We start from the raw sequence: 17329 nt of genomic DNA, 5'->3' as shown, positions 1-17329 counted from the left end.
TTAAAACTGCTGAAGTTGCCTCCACAGCTGCCTCTTCCCCCAGGTGCTTTATCCGAGGGAGATGGGAGTTTTACCTATAAGTCCCTGACTGGGGCTGCCGCTTTCTTTCAGAGATGTCCTGCCCAGGGAGGAGTAATCCACAGAGGAAGTCTGGCTACAGCAGCTTTGTAGAGCTACGATGGGCTCCGCCCGTTTTGAACTTCACAGCTGCTTTCTTTACACTGTGAGGGGAAAGTCACCTTCTCAAGCTTCAGTAATGGCGAAGCTTCTCCTTCCACCAAGCTCGAGTGTCCCAGGTCGACTTCAGACTGCTGTACTGGCAATGAGAATTTCAAGCTAGTGGATCTTAGCTTGCTGGGCTCTGTGGGAGTGGGGCCTGCTGAGCTAGACCACTTGGCTCCCTGGCTTTATCCACCTTTCCAGGGGAGTGAGCGGTTCTGTCTTGCTGGCATTCAGGTGCCACTGGGGTATGAAAAAAAAACTCCTGCAGCTAGCTCAGGGTCTGCCCAAATGGCCACCCAGTTTTATGCTTGAAACCCAGGGGCCTGGTGGTGTTGGCACCCAAAGGAATCTCCTGGTGTACAGGTTGCAAAAACCACTGGAGAAGCATAGTATCTGAGCCAGAATGCACTGTCCCTCAAGGCATAGTCCTTCATGGCTTCCCTTGGCTTGGGGAGGGAGTTCCCTGAACTCTTGTGCTTCCTGGGTGAGGTGATGCCTTACCCTGCTTCCGCCCACCCTCCATGGTCTGCACCCACTGTCTAACCAGTTCCGGTGAGATGAGCCAGGTACCTCAGTTGGAAATAAAAAGCCACCTGCCTTCTGCATAGGTCTCGCTGGGAGCTTCCTATTTTGCCATCTTACCAGCCACCTCTGAATTATAAGAGTTCTTTACATATTCTAGATATGAGCCTCTCATCAGAAATATGATTTGCAAATATTTTCTCCCTTTTCCTGGGTTGTCTCTTCACTTTCTTGATAATTTGTAGCACAAGAATTTTAAATTTTGATGTAATCCAATTTATCTATTTCTTTGTTGCTTGTACTTTTAGTGCATATCTATGAAACTGTTCTCTTACTCAAGGCTACAAAGGTTTAAGCTGATGTTTTCTTTTAAGAGTTTTATAGTTTTCATTTTATGAAGTACAGTTTTATGAAACTATAGTTGTAGTTCTTACAGTGAGGTCTTTGATCCATTTTGTGTGAATTTTTCTATATAGTGTGAGGCAAGGGTTCAGCACCATTTGCTCAAAAGTGTACTCTTTCTTCATTGAATGGTTTGAATAGTTGAGTTGAATGTGTAGATCAATTTGGGAAATATTGCCCGTTAACATGAGCATATTAATGGTATCTAATCTGTGAAAATGGTATGTTTTTCCATTTATTTAGGTTGTCTTTAATTTCTTTCAATAATATTTTATAGTATACAGTACATACGTTTTTCACTTCCTTTGTTAAATATATTTCTAAGTATTTTATTATTTTTGATGTTGTGGGAAATGGAATTATTTCATTTTGGATTGTTTGGTGCAAGTGTGTGATAATGAGATCATTATACAAAAATCAAAATACAATTGATTTTTGTATAATGATCTCATATCCTGCAACATTGCTGAACTTATTTATTAGTTTGAATAGTTTTTGCTAAATTTAGGATTTTCTGTATTATCATGACTTAAACATATCATGTATACATATATTTTACTTCTTTCTTTCAAAATTTGATGCCTTGCATTTAATCTTCCCCCCTAATTGGCTCACCTATATAATGTTATATGGAAGTAGTAAAAATAATCACTCGTCTTGTTCCTGATCTTAGAGGAAAACATTCAGTTGTTATGTATAATATTATCTGAACTACTTGGGACCAGAAGTGTTATGGATTTGGTGTTTTTTTGGATTTTGGTATATTTGCATTATACTTTGCAGTTAAGCATCTCCAATAAACAAGTAAAAAATTTGAAATGATCCAGTGAGCCTTTGAGCATGATGTTAGCACTCAAAAAGTTTTGGATTTTAGGGCATTTTGGATTTTGGACTTTCAGATTTGGGATGCTCAACATGTATTAACTGTGGGTTTTTCATATATGTACTTTATCAAGTAGAGAAAGTTCCCTTCTGTTCCTAGTTTTTTTATAAACCGTATTTTAATCTCACATTGTGTAAAATATTTTTCCTTTTCTATTGAGATGATCATGTGAATTTTATACTTTATTGTATTGATATGTTGATTAATTTTTGGTCTTTAAACATTTGTCAGCTGTTATTCATTATGGTGTCTGCTCAACAGCTATACATTGACAAGTGTGAGATAAATGCTGAGTCCTGGCCATGTTGCTGTCCCTCATTTTTTTTAAAAAACATTTGATATTAAGTAAGACATTTCTAATGGAATCTTCCATTAAATGTCACGCTGTAAAATTCAAAATTTCCCATTTCTCAGTTTTCTAAACTTCATAGTGCTCTTACTAAATTGTCTTTATGAAATATGTGTCTCTTTCTATTTATCTGAAAGTAAATGAAGAAAATTTTATATTGCTCCAGCCCTTCAGCCAAAATTGAATTGGAATAGGATGCAATTCTTAAACAACATGAATGTGTATCTATAATACACCTTTCAAAAAAAAAAACACGTTCTTAGCAAATTGCCCTGTTGTTTTTACTGGAGTCTTAGCTTTTATGATTTTTTAAAAAAACACCTCTAAGGCTCAAAGTCCTTCATTCTTGGTTCAAAATCAGTCTCTTCTTTTCCTACATGGTTGGAAGGTTTACATACCTATGACCCACAAGCCAAATTTGGCTTGTATATATGTTTTATTTGTCCATAGACTTCTGAAATTTAGGGCAAGCATGTGCTCCTAGCTAGACACCACATTCAATCTTCCTATTGCCTTTCATTATGCATTTAAGCATGGATTTGGAGTTTGTAATGCTTGCAGTAAACATCTTGTTTTTGGTATCTTTATTTATCTCAATGGAACCATGATCTCTTGGCTTACCCAAGTTTGAAATACGGGAATCATGGAATCATTATTAATAATTTTCATAAAGCTATTTTATATAAAAAATCACTTAAATACAGATTCTCATTGTGTAAGATTTAGACAATCAAAAGTACAAAATGCTCAAAGTCCCTTTTCATTTTTGTCTAACCACTTTTTTCTCATCTACATGTAATCATATCATTAAGTTGGGTTGTATTCTTTCAGCTCACTTTGTAGACTTTTACACACACACACACACACACACACACACACACACACGGGCTTCTTTTTTTTTTTTAACATAAAAAGTAGGCTTGACAAATATAGTTCAACTTATCAACAATGGTTACTTCTAGATGGGGAAGAAATAGTAGAGAGAAGTGAAGGGAGCCTTTTCAATCTTTTGCCATTACTACTAATTCTGTATAATTATGACTTACACACACATTAATATGAAGACTAAGTCAGCAAGACACAAAACCCAGCAGCTATAAATGAGATTATTGATAGATTGACTATGTAAAAATATTATACTGTATCAGCCAGGGTTCAACCAGAGAAGCAGAACCGCCAGGGAGAATAACATAAGTACAAATTCAAATATATACATATATATATATAGACAGATATAGATTCAGATAGAGATATGTGTGTTTACACACACAGACACACACATAGATTGGCTTGTGTGATTGTTGGGATTTACTAAGAAAGTCTGAAATCAGTAGAGAAGGTCTTTAGGAAGGGAATATCATAGTATGAAACTTCATATTCCTTTTGGAGAAGCCTCAGTCCTACTTTTAAGGCTTTTCAACTGATTTAATCAGGTTTTCTCAGATTATTTAAGATAATATCCCTTAAAGTCACCTGAGTAGGGACTTTAATTATATCTGCAAACTACCATCACAAGAAAAGATTAGGTGTTTAATCGAATAATTAGATATTGTAGCCTAGCCAAGGTAACACATCATAAAAGTCATCACATATACAAATTAAAAATTTACATATAGCAAAAGATAGTGTGAACAGAGATAAGCAACACACAGGTAAAATATCTAAACAATATAGGTAATAGATGGATTAATATTCAGAACTTATTGAGTTCCCCTAAATCAGCAAGAAAGATAAGAAACAGCTGATAGAAAAATCGGCAAAGGGTATACATAGGCAATTTACACACAAAATTTCATAATCTGAAAAAAAAAAATACAAGAGAATGCTCAAATTAACTAGTAATTAGGTAACTGAAATGTAAACCAATAGCTTTTTTCCTGATCATTTTAGCAAACATTTAAAATGATGGATAGTATCAAAAGCAGGCAAAAATGCAGAATAATAGGAACTCCTGATAGGGATCTGTCCTTTCTTACTTTCTTTATTAATCACTAAGTTCATATGTTTGATTGTTTACAGCTGAGTCTCCCAACTAACTTCTCTGATTCTTTTCTCCCTGAGTTCAGCTTGCATAGTACTACCAGATATATCCTAATTCTTTTTCTCTTACATACACATACACACACAATGCCTTAACATTATTTGTAACAGCCTCAGCCTGGAAACCACTAACTGATTAACTATAGCCTGGATAAAAAACTTGTGATATATTCATGCAACAAATTATTTATAATAAAGAAAGTGACTATAAACTACAAGAATTAGCATGGATGACTCTTCAAAAATACTGTTGGGCAAAGAAGCAAAAAACAAAGAAAACATCAAGCATGATTGTATTTAAACAAGTTCAAAAATGGCAAAACTAAACTATCTTATTTAGTGATGCATATCTAGGTGGTAAAACCATAAAGAAAAGCAAAGAAATGGTTATTCCAAATATGTGGGTAGTGATTACCTTATGGTTTGGGAGTGAGGAATGGGGAGGGAGAAAGCTGTGATTTGGGAGTTAAGCTCAGGAGATTTCTGGGGTGCTTTTGATCTTAGACTTCTTGATCTTGATGGCAACATGTTAAACAGACACATTTTATGTTTTCTCTTTATTTGGTTATAGTTCATAATTTTTAAATTTAAAAATACCACGAGGTAGCTTCCTGAGGTGCTGGTAGTTTTCTATTTCTTGATATGAAAGGTGGTTGCATAATGTGTGATTTAAAAAAATTAAATTTACTTAAATTTTCCACACTTTTCTCTTTGTTCTATTTGGCTAAAAAATTGTAAAAATAAAGTAGATAAAAAACTTTTATGAATTACTCCCTGCCTACAGAATAATGTTCAGACTCCTAACCTTTCAAACTCCTTTACATATTGACTACCACAGCCTTTCTAATCCTAATACCACTGTTGCCTTCAATAGAAACCAATAATGATAGCTCAAAATAAATAAAAAACCCCCCAAAAACTCCAGTCCTCAAACTTCAAACAAAACAAAAAAGTCCCCAAAGACACTAATTTTACTAAATGTCCTTTAAGAAAAAACTTGACCTTGCCTCTTTTTATTCTTTATTTGAAGGATTTTGAATTGCCTAACACATGTTTTCCTAAGATGAATCAGAGCAGGATGAAATGCTTGCTTAGTCTTTGATGATAATGAATATGTGTTTACACATTCGTCAGAAAGGACACATTTCTCCCAAGTTGTTACCTAACTGGTATTGTGTGTTTAGATGAAGAATTTTCTGATTTAAAACAACTAAAGCCAGTTTTTTAAAAAACATATATATATATTTATATTTATTATATATTTACTTTTCATACATATATATATTTGTTTTTCACTGTGTTTTCTTGGGCACAAACTGGTTATATATATGGTGTTAGTTACTGGTTTGTGCCCAAGAAAACACAGTGAAAAATAAATAACCCAAATCAAGCCCTGTGTCTTCATGTGCAGAGTATCAGCTTCACACTTAGTCATAGTTAACTTCACACCTAAACGCCATTGAAAGAAGCAGGGCCAAATGTTCCTGGAAAATGGGACTCTTAGGTTCACAGACATTTGCTGCAAATACCTGAGCCCCATACTTCGGGAGGATCTCACTAAGATTGATGTGCAGCTTCCAGGGGAAAGAATGAGGGAGGGGCAGGATGTGGTCTTGGTGAATAAGAGGCGGCTCTCCTTCCCCACCCCTCTTCTGAGTCAGCATGCAGCCACACGGCCCCACATGGTGTAGTTCTGGCTCTCAGATGAGCTGTCATACCCGGTCCTCCCTGCCTGTCTTCGTTAAAGCACTTGGTGATTTCCAGAAGCCTGATTTGTCATATGAATAGTTTGGTTCTGTCTATAAATTAGTCAAGCAATGAATTTTTGAATCTTTCTGATAAGTGACACAGTGGCATGAGGTGTTGTTGGGCTTGCTTCTTGGTGGATTTGCTTGCCTAATTTGGTCCTTAAAATGGTAAAGTAACATCACGTCTTTGTAGACAGTCTCGCAAAAATTTGAGCCCCTGGTTTTGGAACCAAGTCAGCTGGGTTCAAATTCCTGCTTGCCACCTTCCAGACCTGGGATTTTATAAGTGCATGCATTCCCTTTTGCTTTAGGGCATGAAACATGTGCTCAACACTTGGTTGCTGCAGTGGGAACCAAGAGTCATTCTTGCTGGTGGTGCTGGTGGCAGAAGTTACGGCGAGCCTCCCCAGAGCAGTGGCAGATTTGCCAGTCCCCATGTCTGGGTTTCAGGGCTGGCAGTGTGGCAGAGTGGGTCACAATCTCCGGTGCTGGGCAATAAAACAGCGTTTTCACACTGGACTCAACTTGGCTATTCTCACAACTCTGGGAGTTCTGCAATGCCCTTTTAAGCACATTCCCTTTTGCTTAAACCAAACGTGGTCTCTTTTAAACGTAACAAAAGATATTGACTGATACACTGACCTTGTGAAAATTTACTTTCTCATCTATAAAGCAGCTTAATAATATTCATCTCTAAGGGTTACTGGGAGATTTCAATGTTTTAATGCACGCAAGCACTCAGTGTGGTGTCTGCACTAAAATATTAGCTATTAATTATTAATAATGTGCTGGACACAGGACGAACATTGAACTGTCTGTAATGAGAGTGCATCTTGTTATCAGGAGGGCCTCACTGTTTTAGCTTTAGGAATGATAGGATTAAAAGTAATTTGGGAATCTTTATGACTCATGACTTTAAGGTGGTTGGTTTAGGCAACCATTTGTTTCACTTATTTAATTTAAATTTAATTTTTGGACTGGTAAAGGCATAAACATTAATTTTACAGCTTGATTATGACACAAAGCAAGATACTGAACATTAACACCACCACAGAGGCCCACTTTGTGTTCCTGTCCCTGTTGTTGCTTCCTCCAAAGGTAACCACGGCACAGATTCCTATTACTATAAATTTGTGTTGCCTGTTTTTGAATTTTATTTGAATGAGATTACATAGTATATACTCTTTTTGTTGCTAAATGTTATACCTTTGAGATTAATTAATGTTTTTATAGATATAATTTTCTTCATTGCAAAATTGTATTCCATTGTACATATATAACATAATTTATCCATTCTATTGTTAATGGGTGATGTGGTTTGGCTCTGTGTCCCTACCAAAGTCTCATGTCAAATTGTATCCCCAGTGTTGGAGGAGGGGCCTGGTGAGACGTGATTGAATCATGGGGATAGACTTCCTCATTGCTGCTCTTGAGATGTACTTCTCACAAGATCTGGGTGTTTGCAAGTGTGTACCACCTCCCACTTCGCTACCTCTCTCTCCTCCCAGCCATGTGAAGACTGTGGCTGCTTTCCCTTTGCCTCCCATCATAGCTGTAAGTTTCCTGAGGCTCCCCAGAAGCAGAAGCCTGTACAGCCTGCAGAACTGCAAGCTGATTAAACCTTTTTTCTTTATAAATTACCCAGTCTCAGGTGTGTCTTTGTAGCAGTGTGATAATGCATTAATACAATGGGCATTTGGTTGCTTCTAGTTTGGTGCTATGAAGAATAATGTGCTAGGAATATTCTCATTCTCATAACTATGTTTTTGTGCACATATATATGCACAAAATATATTTCTGTTAGGTTTATACCTGTGGATTGAATTACTGAATCATAGGGTGCACATATGTTCAGCTTTACTGGCAACAAAATTTCCAAAGTGGTTTTTACCAATTTACACCCCTCAAAGCATCCTATGAGTTTCTGTTGCTGTGTATCCTGACAAATGCTTGGTATTGTCAATCTTTTTAATTTTAGCCATTCTGGGGTGTGTGTAGAAATATCCTATTTTGTTTTCAATTTGCATTTTCCAGATAACTAGTGATGTTGAATACCTTTGCATGTTCATCGGCCATTTGGATATCGCTTGTAAAAAGCCTGTTCAAGTTTTTTGCCCTTTTAGAAAAAAATTGAGTCTATCTTTTTTGAAGATTTATAAGAGATATTTATATAGTCTAGATATGAGTTGTATGATTTAAAAGTCAAATGTCTTCTTCCACTTTGCATCCTTCCTTATCATTCTCTTAATCATGTCTTTTGATGAGTAGAAGCTTTAAATTTTAGTAAGTCCAAATGATCAATAATCTTATTTTGGTTAGTACATTTTATTTTGATTAGATTTTATTTTTAAAGCAATTTTAGTTTTACAGAAAAATTGAGCAAAAGAACAGAGATTCCCATATACTCCCTGCTCTTCCAGTTTCCCTATTAATTTATGTCTTACATTGATGTGATACATTTGTTACAGTTGATGAACTGATATTGATACATTGTTATTAATATAAAGTCCATCTCTTCTTATATATTTATAAATATCTTATTGGTTCTGTTTTTCTGGAAAGCCCTGATTAATACACACTGGGAACCACTAATCTTTTTACTGTCTCTATAGTTTTGTCTTTTCCAAAATGACATTTGTTGGAAATACACATATGTGGTCTTTCAGACTGGCATCTTTCACTTGGCAATATGCATTTAAGTTTCCTCTATATCTGTTTTTAGCTTATTTTTTCTTATTGCTCAGTAATATTAATATTCCATTGTAGGGATGTACCACAGTTTGTTAATCCATTTATCTGTTGAAAGACATCTTGGTTGCATTCAATTTTAGGCAATTATTAATAAAGTTCCTATAAACATTCATGTCAAATTTTTATGTTAACGTAAGTTTTTAACTTATTTGGGCAAATACATAGGAGTATGATTGTTGGATCATAAGGTGAGACAAGGTTTACCATTGTCATAAAATTCCATTTGTCTTCCAAAGTGGCTGTACCATTTTGCATTCCTACCAGCAATGAATAAGAGTTCTGGATGGATATGTGTGCATGGGTGCGTGTGTGTGTGTATGTATACTATATATGTATATGTGTTTCTGTTTGTGTATATATGTGTGTATGTAAAACTTAACCCCGACTTCACATCAGATATAAATATCAATTCCAGATGGATTGAAAGATAAATCAATAAAGGTTCTAGAATATAACACAGGAGAATATTCTGTTTATAATATCCTTCAAAGCACAAACTTAAGAGAATTAAAAACAAGTCACAGACTAAGGGGAAATATTTGCAAAACACATATCTGATAAAGGTCTTGTGTCCAAAATATACAAAGAACTCTTAAAACTCAACAGTAAGAAAACAAACAACCCAATTACAAAGTGGGCAAAAGACCTGAACAAACGCTTCACCAAAGAAGATATACAGATAGCAAATGGCATCTCAACAGATGTCCAACACCATATGCCATTAGAGAATTCCAAATTACAACAAGATATCACTACACATCTGTTAGAACGGTTAAAATCCAAAACACTGATAATACCAAATGCTGATAAGAATGTAGAACAATCAATCCAGCATAATTTATTTAAAAGACCATCCTTTTCCCACCGCATCATAGTAACACTGTTGTTGAAAATCAGGTAACTATGTATCAGGACTATTTCTGGATTCAATTCTATCCTCTTGGTCTATTTTTCCTGATGCCAATCACCCTTTTGGCTACATTAAAATAAACTTTAAAAAAGCTTTAAAATAAACTTTGATAGCTGTAAGCTAATCTTCACAATTCTCTTGGCTATTCTTGATCCTTTTATTTCCATGTAAAGATCAGAAACAGCTTGCCAATTTCCACACACACAGACAGATAAACAAAAACATGCTGATAACTAGATTGTAAGTGTTTTGAATCTATAGATCAGTGTTATCAAACCTTTTGATCTTGCAACCCTTTTACAATCTTAAAAAGTATTTAGAACTCTAAAGAGCTTTTGTTTATGTGGGTTTTATCTATTAATGGTTACCATAATTAAATGGAAGACTGAGAAAATTTAAAAGACTTATTAAATTATTTAAAAATAACAATAAACCCATTACATGTTAAAATATATAGATAAGTGAAAACAGCTGTATTTTCTAAAACAAAAAAATAAAGTGAGAAAAAGAAACTTGCTTTATGTTTTTACAATTTTTTTAAAATGCCCAGCTTAATGGAAGACAGTGGGATTCTCTTATTGCTTCCGTCTTTAATCCACTGTGGTGTGTTGTTTTGATTGTAGTACATAAAGAAAATCTGGGCTCAGGCATATGTAATTGAAAAGGGAAATGTTTTAATAGTGTTTTTCAGAAAATGGTGAATATTCTTCTATGATACTACAATGAAACATAAAAAGTGGTAGTTTCTTAAATTTTAATTGTAGTGTTTGATACTTAAAAAAATGGATTTTAATTCCCTGATTTTTTTTTTAATTTTCTCATCTATGTTTTTTCAAAATATCAGTTTACAGCTACCTTAAAGTCAGTGTCTTATAACTCCAATATCTGTATCACCTATGGTTCTATTTTTAATTGTCTATTTTTTCTCTTTATTTTTGTTTGGCACCATTTCCTAGTATACTTAGGATTTTTTTTTACCGATTATAAGAAATTTATTGTAAAAATTGTAGAGTCTCTGAATGATGTAAGCTTTTCCAGAGAAGATTTGATTTTTTTTTCCTGTATGGCAGGTAAGAGTACATGCAGAACACTTTAATCTGGTTAAGGCTTTTATATTTCTGTATTATTCTTAATCCTAGGATATATCTTATTCAGGGCTTTAATTGAAAGCCTGAAGTGTTTACTAGTATCTCTTTTACTTGGTGGTTCCTGAATTCCAATTTTTGTTTCCTTGATACCATGAGATTGCCTAAATATCTGCTTAGGTTTTTAGCTTCTTAGCAGCTGTTTTCTGCCAAGTTTCTGCCATCTTGCCCAATATGTGCTCATTTCAGAAATCAGGAAATGCTTCATAGGAAAATTTGCATGCTGAATGTTGGGATTTCTTCACTGTAACTCCCTTTTCTCCTGGAGCTGGATTCTTATATTCTGGGCCTTAATTTCTCTTCTATGTGTAGAAAGTATATTAAAAGTAAGAAAAAAGTTTATTACAGAAAGCAAATATGTCTTAATATTAGGGAATTTATTAATATGATTCATCAAAATGTTTTAAAAATCAACAATCCTTTCTTAGAAAACTCTAAATGTTTTTCTTAGTAAACTATAACTTGATGACTGCTTTATCAACAGGACTTAAAAAAACTTAGTTATCTATCGAAGGGGTTGGCAAATGTGGTACGTGGGCCAGTCTCTTGTTTTTGTAAATAAAGTTTTATTGGAACACTGACATGACAATTTATTTATGACATCTATGGCAGTCTGATGGTAGAGCCATTTCTATTATTTCTCTAAGAATAACACAGGCAGAGTAGCTGAGAGCTTAAGAATTCAGGCTTTGATCTGGATTCAAATCTGTGCTCTACCACTTTCTATCTATATAATGGGAAATGTATTTAATATTCCTAAGCTACCGTTTCTCATAAAATAATAATACTTTATAGGGTTGTTGTGAGGATTATATGAGATAATGTATATAAAATCTTAGTTGTAAGTACAATAAATAGTAATTTTTATTAATATTATTGCAAGTGAATGGTACAGCCAAGATTTTTTGGACTCATTTATCTTGGTATCTTTAGGACTTAGAGTAGTATATAATATAGACTTCAACAGAGAGAGTTCTCACACAGCACAGAGAAAGTGAGTGAAAGAATATTTAGGAATAATTAAACAATAAGGGTCTTCATAGGCCTAGAGAATAGCAATATTGACAACATATGTACCTAAAAGTATGAAAGGAAAATATGCAGAGTTTGATATTTTTGTTGGTTTGCTTCAAAAATACCAATAAATACATTGCAATGCAGTGAGACATTTTTTAATCTGATGACAGTACATGACTTCAATTGGATCAGAGAAAACTAAATTGAAGGTTGAGCCTTGGATGAGAGGGAATGAAGGCCTGCTCCAGGGTGGCAAAGGGAACAAAAGAAAGGCACAGATTTCAGAGACATCATGAAGGAAGATGCAGACTCAACCAAGTATCCTGAGTCTCTACTGTGGGTTAGGTGTCATGCTAGGAGCCTGTATAGTTTTCTCATTGACTTGTAGGTGACAAACTGAGGCTTTGAGAGACTAAGTGATTTGCTTAGTGTCACAGAATAACAGATTTAATGTGGGGTTCTAATTTCAAGGCCAGCTTTGATTTTTAAAGATACCTCAACTACCTCTCTTGGAGTCAATGACAAATTGGACATGGAAGAAAGATGAGGGGGGAAGCAAGATAATTGAGAGCATAATACCATGAGAAATCAAGAGGTAAACTTATACCAGCATGCATATGTATACACATGTGTGCATGCGTGCACGCACACACACACACACGCACACACACACAGAGTCCCATCCTCCCTGTTATGGTCTAAATGTTGGTGTCTCTCTCAAATTCCTACGTTGGAACCTAGCCCCCAACGAACGTGATAGTATTAAGAAGTGGGTGTCCTTTGGGAATAAAGTTATGGGGGCTCTGTCTTCTTGAATGTGATTGGTGCCTCTTACAAAAGTGGGTGAAGGGAGCTGCCTTGCCCCTACTGCCATGTCAAGATGAAACAACAATGTATCCTCTGTGAAGCAGAGATTCCTCACCAGCCACTGAATTTGCTGGTGCCTTGATCTGGATTTTCCAGCCTCTGGGACTGTGAGCAATAAATGGCTATTACCTGTAAGTCTGTAAGTCAGCCTCCAACATGAGCACCCAGTTTTCTCTGACCCTACTGAAATTATGTACTGTCATCACATTTAAAAACCATTTCTCATGCATTGTAATTTATTTACTGATATTTTTGAGCACCCAGCCTAAGGTATTTTATTATAGCAGTCTGAATGGGCTAAGACACTCCCAAATATATGACAATACACACAGATTCTCTAGTTAATATCCATAATCACACAGAATCCACACATTTCTTATCTGACAGCAATGTTGTGAAATAAACTTGTGTAATATGCTTCCCAATAAGAATGAAATACAAACAGATATAGTAAAGGTTTATGGCTAATTTTTATGGAACAATTATCAAATCATAGTACTGTGGTTACATGCATTAGGCCATTGAATCACAACCCTGTGAGAGTCTTATGAGATAGGTATTCTCACTGAATCCATTTTACAAACAAAGGAAACCAATGCACAGAAAGATTGCCCAATGTCAACTATGGTGTAGAGCTGGCATTGTCTTTCAGCTAGAAATTGGAAATTGGAAGCATAAGTCTACTCCATGTTCTGCTTTGCCCAATTCCTATTTTTAGGATATTTAGGTGCTACATGGCAGGGTTTGTAAGCAACTTAGATAAACGAACATTATCTTTCTGCATTAGGACCCAGTGACAAAATGACAATGTATTATGATCTTTGTGTATATATGAAAAGCATATCTTAGAACTTTGCCCATAGCAAACAGAATAAATGCACTATTTTCTCTGAAAGAAAATGGGAGATGTTGCTTCTAGCTAGTGTTCCCTCTTCCTATTTCCTAGGTACAGTATGCGTTTTATAGTTGTTTACCTCTTTTTCTCTGTTATTTATCTTTCTTCCTGCAGGCTTACATTTTTGGAAAATGCCCATCAATTTTTACTACCAGTCCGAAAATAAAGCTTCTCTTTTTAGCTCCTCCCCAGTCTTGAGCACCTTCCTACTCCACTTTGGAAGCTGAAAACCTCACAGGCCATGCTTTTATGGAGGCCTGGACACCCCCAGTGTGGGCAATGAAGCTCTTTATATAGAAGATGGAAATATGGCTTGGTATGTATTTGAATTTGTTGTTCCTGGAACCAGAGATAGTTTATTTGTGACCAACAGAAAACTTACTAATCTTTCTCTTTTAAGGGACAAGTGACAGAAACCCAGCTCAAACTTAAGCAAAGGAAAAATATTTTGGGTGACTGACTCCATTTTTTTTTCTTTAATCAGTGAAAAGTCATATATTCCTTTTTAAAAGCCATGCTTGCATATATAATGACTGAAGTGAAAATAACTGCATATAGTTGCATTAGTTTCTAAGCTCACCCTTACAAACAGGAGTACTTATTCTTAATATCGGTTACTTAAGTGCAACAATGTGTAAGTTTTGGAAGAAATAAGTCAATATAAATGTATGAAATGTTAGGAAGGCATTTCTAGGTATAGTAAATATAATAATTCAACTTTGCTTTTGAAAAGTATAATAGCTAGAAAAATTATTTTTAAAACCACATATAAATTTCTTAGTTTGATAAAATTCTTAGAGAGAAATAAAACATGAGGAGGTCTGCCGTGAAGATAACTAATGAGAAGGTGTTCTTGATTATGTTAAGGTAAGGCAAAGGATCTTTAAAAACTGAAAATGTATTTTAAAATGCAAATTTTCTATACAGTATGATACAGCAAAACTGTATGAGAGACAATTTATTTGTTTTTTGGCTTAATTGATAGAATATGTATTTTATTTAACCTAGGTTACAGGTCAAATGGATTTAAAAAATTAACTTTTGCTAAGAACATGAGACAGTGGTAAGGGGTCAGTTGAACTCATTTAATATTACTGTTTTGAAAAAGTAGAGACTATATGGTGTAAAAATATTAATTTAAAAGTGAACTATATTGGTCGTAATCTCGTTCAACATATCTGTAAGCCTCATGCTTATAAAATCTGAAGCAAAAATAACTACAGATCACCCTGTTAATCCTTTAGGCATTCCTAGTTGAATTAAGTTTGTCCTTGTTAAAGAAATTATCTTCGTTTTTTTCCCCCTCAGGCATGCATGTAAAACAGTTCCTCTCTCAATGTATGCCTTAGGCAAAAAGTTCAGTGCTCAATTACCTGCTGTCTGAAGTCTCATATTTTGCAGCAAGCAAGTGAAATAGCATTTTAATCAGAAGTCTTGACCTCTGCTCTTCTTTTCCCTTCACAGCGCTGCAAGCTATTTGGCATATGAAGGTCTTGACCTGAGAAAACCATCTTGGATAACCACAGCAAGGAAAAGGAAAAATGCAACACCTAGGAGATTTCAGTAAACAGTAGAATCATGCCAACCTAATCTGTGTTAAAATGCTTGGAATGTGGGAGCCGCTGATGATGCCTGTTGTCTGTGTGTCTGACTGAATCCTTTCTTTTCTCAGAGCAGCAAAGCAAAGCCTGGGAACCAGGCCAAATGCCTGCCACTTACCTTAAATTGATCAGCCACTTTGAGATTAAAACCCCTGAAAGCTGCCACACCGTGAAAACAAGGCCTCCTTCACATTAAAGGCAAATTGCGACTTTGGGTTTGCTGTGATCTTTTTTCCATTTTATCCAGTTTTTCACAGTGTACTTTTTTTCCCCCTTTCCATTTATGCTCCAATATAGAAGCCAATAGTTACAGCATCTTGGCCAAGCATTCATTAAGGTTTATAAGAACAAAATTTATGGTTATTTAGGAGTTGGCGCAAAGGCAGACTGTTGCTGGAAAAAGAAAAAGAAATACAGGTGGGAAATAGAAGCCTTCATAAAAGCCCATACTATACAGTAGTATACTGGGCTCTAGTAGTGGGCTGGGAGGAAAATGAAATAGTATTTGAAACCAGCTACTCTTCTATTCTGAATTATTCTCATTTTATGGCTCTGCAGATTGTTGAAACAAGTATATTCGTTATTCCAAGAGATTTTTCTGTCTTGGGTAAACGCTACCATTTATAGGAGCTGGCAGTAGAGATAAATAGATGTGTGTTAATCAGGCTGATTTGCCAGTTTGGCTAAAGGACAAAGAGCATTTTAAAAAGTACATGCATACACACACACACACACACACACACACACACACACACACACACATATACATATCATACATACACACACATAGTAGGGTTCCACATCTGCAGAGTCAACCACACACACATATTATATATATATATATATATATATATATATATATATATATGACCAGAATGAGGGCTCTTGCGTAAAGAGAAGAGTCACATTATCCTCGTCCTCAGCAGATCTTACATAATGCAGGGCCTGTGTTCCCAAAAATCTAGGGTGTGGGTAAAACACACCCTTAATCTTAGAATTCTGGTAGTAGTGTGGAATTCTGATACATGCTGGAAGGCTGTATTCTCCTTCAGGAAATACTGTTAATGATTCTTCTTCCTTTAAAAAAATACCCTGATTTTCTTTACTAGGGGAATGAGAAAGCTCTTTGCCCCATCTTTGCAATATTTATGAAGTAAGCCCTTTAAAAATATAGTTTAATTTCTACTCATTGTTGTCTAAGGACTACCCAGGGTATTTTCATTTATTGAAAAAATATACAGTTTCAGTGTTTCATGATGTAAACTGTTCCTAAAATATCACTTATTTTAGCTGACCCAGTAACTCACTGTGTGACCTGGGAGATTTTAATTTAGATGTTCAGCCATCTCCTATTATCAAATAGGAATACTAATAACAATGATGATAATAAAACATACTCTACCAGGTACACTGTGATGAGGCATTTGCTTCTACGTCCATAACTTTGCACATACTAGGATATTTTACCCTTTTCTCCCCATAAAATTAAGTTCATCATTTTTACTGACACTGTTCTGAAAATCTTCCACCCGATTCTTTTTATTCCTTTTTATCAGCATCACTTCAGCAGGGATACACATACTGATATTTTGACCCGCATTTGTTCACAGGTTGCTCTGCAACGGACCTATTTAATTGTGCATGGATATAAGTACTTCCTCCAAACTACACACTCTTAAAGCTCCACAAGGGCAAGGGTAATGACCTTCTTGATATCTTGTTCTTATTATAGTCCTCTGTTCTGAAAAGACACTCATTAAATTTGGAAAATTGAAGATGGGCAGAATCTTTTGTGTCATTTCATAAAATGCCAGCTACAACCCTGGATGCATGAGCACATATGTGATCATCATTTGCAGATAATACGGATTATTTCTGAGCCTGGGTTAGTCTGTTTAGTAATCATAAGTCATTTACCTTGTTTTGTGGAGTGTCAGAAAGCCAGAGCTGTGATAAAAGGAAACACAGAAAAAAGCC

General features: G+C 35.2%; 1 long non-coding RNA gene across 1 annotated transcript in view; it reads left to right on the top strand.

Annotated features, from left to right (window-relative positions):
- LOC108309878 overlaps positions 1-17049 on the top strand; it is an 86003-nt gene extending 68954 nt beyond the window's left edge. The window contains exons 3-5 of the long non-coding RNA XR_001827542.2: positions 15216-15769; positions 16462-16505; positions 16963-17049. This is a non-coding gene — a long non-coding RNA (uncharacterized LOC108309878). The remainder of the gene's footprint in view (positions 1-15215; positions 15770-16461; positions 16506-16962) is intronic.
- Positions 17050-17329: the final 280 nt, after the last annotated feature.

This window comes from Cebus imitator, unplaced genomic scaffold (genome assembly GCF_001604975.1).
Source record: "Cebus imitator isolate Cc_AM_T3 unplaced genomic scaffold, Cebus_imitator-1.0 Scaffold98, whole genome shotgun sequence".
NCBI lineage: Eukaryota > Metazoa > Chordata > Mammalia > Primates > Cebidae > Cebus > Cebus imitator.
This window is presented reverse-complemented; position numbering and strand designations above follow the sequence as displayed.